Source organism: Denticeps clupeoides, unplaced genomic scaffold (assembly GCF_900700375.1).
Source record: "Denticeps clupeoides unplaced genomic scaffold, fDenClu1.1, whole genome shotgun sequence".
Lineage (NCBI taxonomy): Eukaryota > Metazoa > Chordata > Actinopteri > Clupeiformes > Denticipitidae > Denticeps > Denticeps clupeoides.
In genome coordinates this window covers 277,507-288,892 of record NW_021630098.1, presented here as the reverse complement: position 1 = coordinate 288,892, position 11,386 = coordinate 277,507, and the positions used below count along the sequence as shown (strand labels likewise).

Below are 11,386 nucleotides of genomic sequence, written 5' to 3'. Positions count from 1 at the left end.
CACCCGAGACACTGGAAACGATTCAGACGATTCTGATAGGAGAGTCTGAGATTTAAGGTGTGGCGCCAGATGACATGCTAATAGACCTCTGGGCCTGGCACAGGAAGTGCCTGCTGTGAGGCAGGAAGTGATGTCATGCCTCCAGGGGTGACCCATCTGAAAGATCTGGGGAAAGAACGCAGATAACTGAACATCATGAAGATCAGGATGCACGTCCATGAGAACTGTGAATTTAAGGATCACTTCAGCCCATAATTAAAGGGCTCTGCTAACAGAGGCTGTTACTGGAGACCAGTCAGTCAGTCCTTAGCAACAGCTGCTAAACAAATCACTGTTTTAATTGGAATTTCAGGCAGGCAGTAAAAACAGATTTAGTGGAGTTTGAGATTTGGTCAGCAGGAGATTTCACAAGCTGTAGGTACAAAAGAAAGCCACTTGGTGCTCATCTTATCAGAATCTGTGGTATTTTAAAAGAACCAACGCAGTGCATTGGTGGTATAGTGGTGAGCATAGCTGCTTCCCATGTAGTGGACCCAGGTTCGATTCCCGGCCAATGCAATGGACATTTTTTGGGGCAGTGGTGGCCTAGTGGTTAAGGAAGCGGCCCCGTAATCAGAAGGTTGCTGGTTTGAATCCCGATCAGCCAAGGTACCACTGAGGTGCCACTGAGCAAAGCACCGTCCGCACACACCTGCTCCCCGGGCGCCTGTCATGGCTGCCCACTGCTCACTCAGGGTGATGGGTTAAATGCAGAGGACAAATTTCACTGTGTGCACCGTGTGCTGTGCTGCTGTGTATCACGTGTGACAATCACTTCACTTTCACTTTCCGTTATTAGGGTTGAATCTGCAGAATTTATCATAATTCAGTACATACAATGTGAGCAGCTTGTGTGTGTGTTGTGTGTGTGTGTGTGTGTGTGTGTGTGTGTGTGTGTGTGTGAGTGTGTCATGCCCTGCAGTCTATGAACTCACCCTTTGACATCCCATCTCACATCAGCGCCATGGACAGACGTATTAATCAGTCTTTTCATCCAAGTCTTTCTACAGTACAGTAAATAAGCTCAGGCTGAATCTGCGGTAAGAGAAATAGGTTCCTGGTACCTGTGACCCAGCTGACCCACATACTTAACCCACCACTGACCCAGGGGACTCACCTGTAATTAGTCAATGTGGATGAGGGGGACATAAATAAATTCAGTACGAATGACACCAAACTAATCACCATTCTGCACAGTCTGGGCTTGGGACTCCTTGCCTGTCCCCGCAAAGAAAGCAGAACCCATGGAAGGGGCATTTCCTGCAGCTGAAACGAGAACCAGACCAAAATGTAACAGCCAAGAAAAACAAAGCAAATTTACAGACATTTACATGCAACAGTGTTGATCAGATAAACACAGTGACAAAATACTGAAATATTTTGGAAAAAGAATATTAAACGCTTCAGGTATTGGTAGGAAAGGGGGCATTAAACGATAGAGCACCGCCCTCTGCTGGGGAAAAAAGACCTCTGCATCTCAACCTGTTCCCGTGACACATCGCAACCAGGCAAATAGTTTTAGTTGAAAAAAATAAAGACAAATGAGTGCCCTTTTTATGTGTGTATACTAGGAATATAAATAACATCACAACCATGCATCAGATTAAACACTGAACTGGACTTTTTGCCCCATCGCCAGCCCACTAGGGGTTTGATTCTCGCTCTTGTTGCGTTGATGTTTTGTGGGGCAGTGGTGGCCTAGCAGATACAGAAATGGACTCATAATCAGAAGGTTGCAGGTTCAATCCCTAAAACACCAAGGTGCCACTGAGGTGCCACTGAGCAAAGCCCCGTCCTCACTTACTGCTCCACGGGCGCCTGTCAGGGCTGCTGGGTTGTATGCACCATGTGCTGTGCTGTGTTTCACAATGACGATCACTTCACTTTCATACTGAGGAAGTGGTGGCCTTAAACAGAAAGTAGCACTTATTTGTCTTTTTATTTTTACATTTAGAAGATGAAAAACCTATAATTAGTTTCACTACATCCTTTAAAAATGTATATACAATTTATATGCACACGGTGTCATCTTATGAAAAAAAAGTTTTTCAATGACTAATATTATCAATAAAAAAACATAAAAAAAGAATGCTTTATTGCCCTACAAAGGGCAATCCAAAAACCTTTATTGAGAACAGCTAGACCAGCAGTAAGTGTGCTTACAAGATCTAGTAAAAGTCTTTTAATTAAATAATTTTGAACCACACTAGTGACCTGACATGGAGGGATAATAAATTGTGGGTTGGGTTTAATTATATTTCCTTCTCGTGCCTGCGGCCACAAAACTGGCCCACAGCCGATAGTTTCCCGCTGGAGCTCTACGAAAAAGTGACCTCGGAGACGATGATGTTGTCCTCCAGGGCCGATCCACAGCCCATGCAGACTGCATCTCCCTTGGACTGGTCAACATCAATGTCGGTCCCACCGCAGGTCCTGCAGACCCTCATGATGGCTGCAAGGCCGGAGGGTCAAAGGGGACACCTCTGAAAGGGAAAACGAATCTGGATTAGCCACTGCAAATGCAGCTACAAACACACACACCATTATGAATCTGGTAATATCTGTACACCCTAAAACCTCACAGATAAAGTGTCTATTATTAAATATCAGCACCATTGCAGTGGTATTAAATATAGACACCTGTAGTGTCACATGAGTGCGTTGTGACCTGTAAATCTCCTTTGCCTTTACGTGTTCCACTAAGATGTGACATTATGATAATATCAGAGATATGTAAACGGCGGGTTTAATGGCAGAGAAAGCCCCCAGTCCACGAAGATCTTCCAGGCAACATTACCAACCTGTTTACCATAGAACGCTATGAACGGAGATCCATGTATTCTGATTGATCTCATCTGCTCATCCGGATATGCAGCCTTCTTTACTTCAGCATGAGACCACAATAAAATAAATAGGGTTTAAAAGTAAATAAATCAGATTTTAGTGGCTTAAAACTTTTAAACCCTTTTTATATTGCATAGAAATGTCCATGTTCATGATAAATAAATGTATTCTTACGAGCCTCATTTGTTCAGAAAACGTGGCACTTACTAAAAGTGCCAATGTGAAACGGCATTATGAGACATAATGGAAACATTCCCAATAAAATCTGAGGTAATATCACTAAAAATAAGCAGTCTCAGAATCCAATACGACCAGCCCAAAGGGATCCCGAGTCACACATTCACTGCCCAACAATGTGCTCATGTGTGTTCCCTCAGAGCTGCTTGGATTTTGGGTCAACACAAAAAAGCCATTTACTGATTGAGAGGTTGTCAGTAACGTTACTTGATGGAAAACAAGAGCTTTGAGATAAAATAAAGCAGATACCGTTGTTAGCATCTTCTGCCACAAAGAAAAGGGAAATACTGTCTCAGGATGTGCTAAACCAGCTAGATGAAGCCATGTGTAAAGAAGAAGAAAGAAAGTGAAGTGCACACAAATTTGTCCTCTGCATTTAACCCATCACCTTGAGTGAGCAGTGGGCAGCCATGACAGGCGCCCGGGGAGCAGTGTGTGGGGACGGTGCTTTGCTCAGTGGCACCTCAGTGCTTGGCCACCACTGCCCCAGTGTACAGCACCATGTGCAGGTTTATCTGTGGATGAGTCCACTGACTTGTGTGACGATGCTCAACTGTTAGTCCGTCTGGTATTTCAACACAGACCACAGAATTCTGTGAAGATCTTTTAGGGCTCACCTCACTTCAGACCAGAAGACATCTACATGGACATTAAGGAGCTGTTAACAGAGAGAGGACTAGAGCCAAAAAATGATTTTAATAACTGCAGATGGAGCCCCTGCTATGATAGGAGAGAGAAAGGAGCTGTAGCGAGACTGAAATAAGACAATCCTGAATTCACATCTTACCATTGCATCATTCACCAATCTGTCCTCAGTCTCCCTGTCAGACGAGCATGCTGAGGTGATGAATACAATGAGGCAAATGATCATTTTTCTCAGGGCATCTTCTTCCTACCAGCATCGCATCGAGAATTCCTCAGAGAAGTCGATGCTGATGATCTTTTGCTGCACGATAATGCGAAACAGCTCAGGAAAGGCAGGGTGTTAGCATGCTTGTGGTCCATTAGGAGGGAAGCAGCATCTTTTTTTGGTAGAACTAAGAAGTCAGAAGGCAAAAGAGTTTTCTCTCTTTTTACAAAATGAGAAACAGATGGACAATGTGACCTTTTTGGTTGATATCGCTTCACATTTGAATGATCTGAATTTGAGGCTACAGGGAAAGGACAATTCAATTTGTGACTTGATGACATCTGTCTGCTCCTTTCAGAGGAAACGTCTTCATGGAAGACTTGCATAGAGTACTTCACGCACTTCCCAGCAGTGCAGGAACAGGTTCAGGGGACGACGAGATGCTGTTTTCTTTCGTTGGCTTTATTGATAAGCCTGATTGTGAACTTCAGCAGCCGTTTTTACAGCTTCAGCTTTGGACAGCAACTCACAACATTCCTTCAGAATCTATTTCTCATGCACTGCTGTCAGAGGGTTCTCAAAGAGAGTCACACAGCACTTTGAATGGGCACATGCTGGATCCTCTCCAGATAGAATTGCTCGATCTCCAAGAAGATGTGGCCCTGAAAGAGCAGTTTATAAGAACTGACCCTTCCACTTTCTGGCTTCAAATGGTTATTATGACAACTTTCCACTGGTCTGAGCAAAGTAGCCTTGTACATATTGACCATGATGGCTCCACACGCCACTGCAAGACAGCTTTCCTCGACAATGAACATAATTAAAACTAATATCATTCCAGGCTCTCGATCGAGCACCTCCACATTTGTATGAGAATGGCCCTGACTCCATTCAAGCCCAGGTTTAAATCCTGGCAGGACAAGCTAGAGATCAATTCTCTCACTGAACAAAAAAGCAGGGGAATATAACAGGGGAACAAAGTGAGCGTCCTAAAATTGTTTAACTGTTAAAATTTGTTGGTTTATTTTCTATAAAAGTCTGCTGAGTCAGAAAAGGGGGAAATTCTCCCTTATTTTTTTGAAGTTCAGAACTTATTTAAAAATGCCACAATTTTATGCACAATTGCCTTTTATTATGAAATGCAGCCCTACTCTTTTTTAGTAAACTATAAAACATGCATATCAGCAGTCATACATTTATGTTCAGTTCTGTGTAATGTGACAATAAATATTGTCAATGGTTTTTTAATTGTTCTGAATTAATTTGATTAGACTTTTTAGGTATTAATTACATCAAATGTTGATTAAATGAAAAATGAATAGGACACTATTCACACTAAACAGTTATAATCTTTTGGACCTTTGTTTCTAGAAATATTTTCTAACTGATCCTCTTTAAATTTAGTTGAATACCCCAGATGTAGAGCTTTATTTTCCTGACTTTTTGTCGAGCTGAACTATACAGGCGAAATCCGTGTATTGCAGCATGTAACGATTCAAATAATGCGTAAGGCGCTCAGCAACGTGCGCACGGCATTTTGGGATCTGTTAGTTTGTGTGCAATCAGCGCTTCATATCGCCGAGTTATATTAATAGCGAGTTTGGCACGTGTACCTTAAGGGCTCATTTTAAAGTGCGCCTAATGAAATGTTTTATTGGGCTATTTGTAAAAAAGGATGAGAATGTGGGAGTTCGTGCGTCACAGCTTTTACAAAGTTTACGGGCAGGATTTCTCTCTCTGAACGGGGCGCGTCTTTTGGCGCTTTACGGCAGAGTCGTGAAAACTCTGATTCTGATTCTGGCACTGACTGCGGCGGAGACGTGAGGATGATGGCGACGGTGTTCCGTGGCGTTCTAGACAGTTTTAACTCAGCAAATAAAAAAATGACACTACAAGCAGTGCGGCGCCTGGCGAAACCAGACAGGAGAGAAAACAAAGAGCCAGAAAGGAAAGGAGGCGAGTTCCATCTACGCCAAGCTGCGAGTCATCACCCCAACTTTGCACCTCTGAGTGAGTGATGTTGTCCCCTTCATTAATATTTCTTTATTCTTTATAGGTAGAATTTGGGGGAGTTATTGCACGTTGGAGGCAGTGAATGCTGTTACACAGTAAAGATGCATACAAATATACAAAAAAAGGTTTTATGTGAATTACACCGTTTAAAATAACTTCTAAAGTGGAGTTTGAGACCACTGCTCTATGGTAATGCAGCTTTGAGTTATTTAATTTGGAATGTTAACTAGTTTAGTAAATCAGTACGTTAGTTCTGTTGGTATTACATGAACTATAGAACGTTGTTAGTTGTAGTAACTGTTTCTGAATGTACATTTATAGAGGGGGTCACAGATGGTCCCGTTTCCTTCCAGTGTTGCGCAAACCACCAGATTTTGGAAAGGCAGCGCATTTTTAAAAAGGAAATTGGGAGATGCTTCCAACCTCGCTGCCCGATGAGTTTATTTTAATCTGCCAGGATTTATGAACTGAACAATAACTTGGAGTGCCAGAACACACACACACACACACTCATTTCCCATTTTAGGTTTTAATCTGTTAAACTAGTTATGTTTTAACACGCTTGTAATTATCACATTAGTTCCCATCCCGAAACTGAGATGAACAAGTACTGAGACGTGAGACTGTGGGGAGAATATTTCAGTGTCAGATTACACTGCCGGCTTTTAACTGTAGAAAAGAAAAATGAAAATGAGATGCTTTGCTGCATCGATGCAGATGGAGTTAACCTTCATCTTCAGTGGGGTTTAATGTAGTATTCATGTGAATAAAATGAGCTTTAATTCCACCCCCCGTGGAGTGGGCCAGGGTCCACCGCGGACGACACAACATACAGGTAAAAGTGTTCTGTTTTTTTACACTACAGTTCAAACTTTGTAGATCATTCAGTAATTGACTTGTTTTTCGATTAAAAGTATAGAAAAATTACTGGGAAGATAATAAATAGTTATGGACAAACATTGAAATAATGATGTATTCAAACCCACATCTGTTGTGTCATGAAGGCCAATTTTGTTTCTTCATTCAGTGCTGTACTAAGATTATTGAAAGGGTTTTATAATAATCAATGATTTTTGAATCAGTGTCAGTCTCTTGTCAGCAGCCATCAGTGCCATGGACCTATCTGCCTGCTCTTCCTCCTCCCAGGTAACACCTCGCTTCACCTTTTCATGTCCGGATAGCCATTAGTATTCTGCCTGTTTCAGATGCAACTCTGCTACACTCTGTACAGCCCCCAGCGTATGTTAACCCAGTACAGCAGCAACAGCTACTGCAGCCACGTATTTCTGTCATAATGTCCATGTTATAGCGTGTCGTCCAATCCCATCCATGACCACCAGGTGGAGTTCTAACTAGAAGCACAGTAATGCAGGTTCCCACTCAGGCCTGTAATCAGGTACCTGATATTTTATGTTCCCAGCATGTAGATCTTCCTTCGGTTAGTTCCCAGTCACCCCAAGAACATACTGACGATGTATAGAAGACCCTTCATTTCCTAATTTCGTTCATGATGATCCTTTAGAGTTTGCTATGTTGAAAATGGCTCTGCATAACTTCATCATGAATCTGAGAATAGCCCACTTCCATACAAACATGCTCTGACAGCCCTTCAGCAAAGATATGGGCAGCCCCACCACTTAGTATTGAGAGAAATAAGCACAATTCTTAAGTGACCTCCGGTGCGCTCTGGTGTCGGGTCTTAGTAGGCCTGCTCCAGTCTCTGGACACTAATCAGGTAGCTGCAGAGTTGGGCAGTTCTTCGCATGTACAGCAGCTCCTGGCCAAGCTCTCTTCAGACCTCATGGCAACCTTTGCCAGACATGCCTGCACTGCAAAGCCGGATACCTCCTACAACCTTGTGGGTTTTGCAGAGTTGATTAACAGGAATCTGAGTGCCAGATGGTGGCAGCTCAAGAGAGTCAGAGACCGAAACGAGAGCTGAATTTCACTGGGAGGAGACCAGCCGGAACACCATACTGCATGGGAAATTTTTTTGGGAGCAAATGCGTCAATAGGTCTGGGTAGAGCTCCTAAATGAATGAACATCTGGAAGGCAAGGTGTCATACAAAATACAGAATACATAAACTGGCAAATTTGAGAAGTGATTTTTATTGTTTTGGTTCGTAAATTGATAGAGAAGCCTTTTGTTAACATAACTTTTTGAACATACAAGTAAGCTATCTCCATATAGGTATTTTTTCCTTCAAAATGAACTTAAACTACACTCCTACTACAAGCATGAGGTGGGGTGGGAAGACAGATGCTCTGGTCTGTAATTTTCAGAGAAGTGTGATTTAATTAGCTCGGAACCACGTCAAAATATGGCAGTGACTTTGCTGAGGGGCTGAATGCAACATCTAGTGTATATATCTACGAGGTGTGTCTATGGTAAAGATTTTTTGCGCACCAAAGGAACAGAAAATATGCCTCTTGACATTTCGGTCATGGAAAATGAGAGAGAGAACACTTAAATGCAGATTATACACATATAAGTGATACACATTATAAGTGATCTCAAACTCTGAACCATGCTGTGAACAGACCCTCAGTAACGTTTGAAGGCCAGCACTGTATGGACAGTAGATCATTAAATCATCTGCACACGTCAGGTTATTGATTATAGTTCCACCGACTACACATCCATGTATACATTAAAAAGAAGAGATGACAGAACACTTCCTTTACTAACCACATGACAAACATCAAAAGGGACGGACACACAGTTACCCCATTTAACATACGTAGACTGATGAGTGAATCAAAAGGATATAATCTTAATTAAGGAGTTGGGGACCCCACTGTATTGTAACGTATAAAATAACGTCTCATGAGTCACACAATCAAACTCTTTCCAGAACCTTCGGTACAGAGTCTGAATCCCCAAAAATAAGGATTTTAAAACATAAAAACATAACATTTAAATTTAAAAATAAAAAAACAAACATTCACATGACAACAGGAACAATAAGTCTCATAATCCACAGTAAAAAAATCAGATAAAAAGAACAAATACATGAATTTGGATGTGATCTTTGTAGAAAATTATACAAATTCTGAAATGTCCAAAAAATGAATCTACTGCTGACTGTAAAGAAAATGCTAAATATCCAAATGCTAGGCATCTACGTTGCCATGAATTTGTAATGCTCTTCACGATTCTATCTATTATTAATTTCTATTTAATTTGACCAAATTGGTCTTTATTGGTCATTTTAATATATTAGGATTCTTTAAGGCAGGGGTGTCAAAATCGTGGTCCGAGAGATCACTTTAAATATTCATTATTAAGGCCCAGAGATACGAAGCGCTAATAACACACAAACTTCAGATCCTCAGCGAACTCAGTGCGCCGGCACTCCGTTTCTCAGCAAAGTGTGCACTGCATTATGGGATCTGTAGTTGTACATCATTTAGAGTGGAAATCACCGTACACCATCATCATGGGCTGGTAAAATTCAGCTTCCAGATTTACAATCTGAAGTCAAATTATGCAAATTTAAAGACTTTTATGCATTAAAAAGCACATGCATTCCTTTTGACAGATTTACTGTACACAGATTTTACACAACTGATGGGTTTCTGTAGAAGTGTTCACCAAACTAATACCAGAAGTGTATCTCTATCCTCAATACACATTTTTTATATCAAATTTGATGTGTAATATCAAGCTGTTTTTATTCTGGTTGCAATTTTACTGACTCAAACTTTATGTTTCTGAAACAGATATCAGTGATAATGAAGATGACAGTAGAAGTTCCTCTTGGACACCAGGGAACACGTCACTCAGATGGCTCTCTACTACATTCTGCATGGCTATACATCCCTCCACCAGATTGTGAAATTCAAAGTGCCAGGAAGAAAGTATGAACCAGTGGTGGGATTTCTCAACAGATACAGGAGAAGAGGAGGAAACAAGGGCCCACGGCTCCCATTCCAAACCAAGATGTCCACATGACCAATACTTCACACTGGCCAATAATGTAATAATGAAAAAGGGAAGGTGCAGGGTTCCTGGGTTCACAGGAATACCCAAAGTTATGTGCAAAAATGCAACATACACCTTTTATTCCACAGCAGAGAATAACATGTTGTTTGTTCATTTTTTACTTATTTCATGATTTTTTAAAAATAATATATTTACTGATTGTTCGTTCATACTGTCAAGGCCGATCCAGGGGGTGCATTCACTGACATGGGGCTGGAGCTGGAAGCAGACTGTGGGGTGAAAATACATGTAGGCAGCGCTTCATGGAAACAGGGCAGGGGCAGAGGTGATCTGGAACAACTTCTGTTTGCCATGTTGATGCTCATGCAGCAGGGCAGGTATGTGAAAGAGTTCAGTAGCAGGCAGCGCCCGCACCGGCAACAGGTGGGAAGAAGTAGCAAGTGGTGGTCACCGTGGTGATGTGCACGCTGCAGCAAGGAGCCAGGCTGGAGACGGGGTTAAGGAGACTAGTTGTGGGGGTTCCTGTGTGCGTCCCTACCGACAGTGATATGTGCCACAGCTACAAATAAAAAAAGAGGCAGAAGATTTTTCTGTTCAGTTATATTTATTTTCCCAGAGGCATTCATCCTCCATTCATATTTAATATTACTCAAGCATTAAATAAACACAAAACAATGTTTATGTCATATTTCATCACATGAAAATAGCCCATCATTTCGATATGAGCAATTATGACTGGAATATCACAGGTTAATATTCATAAACCAGCAAGGAGTCACCGCGCTCAGCTCACATTATACGTTCAGGTGATATATTTCCCGAAATATGAGTACATTCTGAGCACAAAACAAAACTTTATCGTCGCCAGTATACTTTAAAAGCACGACTTCCCTCCTATAAAAACGCTGGCGCCATTTTACATTTACAGCATTTATCCCCTGATCCAGAGGAACTTACAACCAGTAGTTACAGGGACAGTCCCAGCGTCACTTAAAATCGCATCATGACACAGCGCCACTAGAGTCACACATTACGGTGTAATGTCACGTAATACAGTGAAACACCCCACTTCTTGTCGCGGGGTTCAGCGCGACAAGTGGGCGTGGTTAACGCTGTCACTTCAGACGCGCAAACCGGACAAAACAGCGGCTTTCAGAGCGCACCATAATTCAGGAATAGGTGAGGAGGGGGAATAAAAAGGGTTAAATACTTAAGAGGGGCATGAGCAGGTAAATAGTTCCATCGGTGAGCTTACCTGTACAGGCCGAAGTGATTGAGGTGGCCTCACATTTTCCTGATCAAAATAAATGTCATAATGAAGGAAACACTGCGTGCACGAGTCGAAATAGCTTCTACCCTGTCTAGCAATTACTGGGCGACTGAGTTGTTCTAAAAACTGGACTTTACAAGTTTATTTATTACTGGTTTTAGTATTTAACTGCATGTATTACTTCTT

General features: G+C 41.8%; 1 non-coding gene across 1 annotated transcript; it reads left to right on the top strand.

The window, feature by feature from the left end:
- The first annotated feature begins 486 nt into the window (after positions 1-486).
- trnag-ccc (transfer RNA glycine (anticodon CCC)) lies at positions 487-558 on the top strand. The gene has a single exon. It is a non-coding gene; the product is annotated as a tRNA-Gly (tRNA).
- The last annotated feature ends 10,828 nt before the right edge of the window (positions 559-11,386 follow it).